The sequence below is a fragment of the Merops nubicus genome, unplaced genomic scaffold (assembly GCF_000691845.1).
Source record: "Merops nubicus isolate BGI_N331 unplaced genomic scaffold, ASM69184v1 scaffold20059, whole genome shotgun sequence".
Taxonomy (NCBI): Eukaryota; Metazoa; Chordata; class Aves; order Coraciiformes; family Meropidae; genus Merops; species Merops nubicus.
Window position 1 is genome coordinate 2091 of NW_008629193.1, and position 443 is coordinate 2533.

At 59.6% G+C, this 443-nt stretch overlaps 1 protein-coding gene across 1 annotated transcript in view; it reads left to right on the top strand.

The window, feature by feature from the left end:
- The window catches only part of LOC103779300 (protein FAM65A-like), a gene marked incomplete at both ends in the record, with an annotated part of 7592 nt that overhangs the window by 220 nt on the left and 6929 nt on the right, over positions 1–443 (top strand). The window lies entirely within an intron of this gene.

Consider the following 443-nt stretch of genomic DNA (forward strand, 5'->3'; position numbering starts at 1 on the left):
CCCTCGAAGACCTCTGTGGCACCCCGGGGATGTTGTGTGGGGAGGCCACGTGGGCGATGGAGCCCATCACCCCTGCGCCGCGCCGTGTCCCAGGCTGGGTGAGGACTCTGCTGCCACTGGAGCAGGGAGGTGGAGCTCACCCTTGTGCTTCAGCCAGCTCTCAAGGGCCTCCCTGTGACCACCTCATTATGTTTAATGGCTATGGTGGAGGAGCTAGGGTGGCTTTGAAGCATTGTGTCTGAACAGCTGTGACATCCTGCGGCATCCCAGTTTTGGGGTTTGAGTGCTGGCATGAATCAGGGTTTCCTCCGGGTCATGTGCAACCTGTTGCTGAAAGGTTCTATGGGCTGCCTGTCAGCTGCGTTGCGAGAAGCAGCCGTTCCTTCCTCATCCTCTCTGGCCGCTGCCGATGTTTTGGTCCCACCATACCCTTCCTCCTCCTC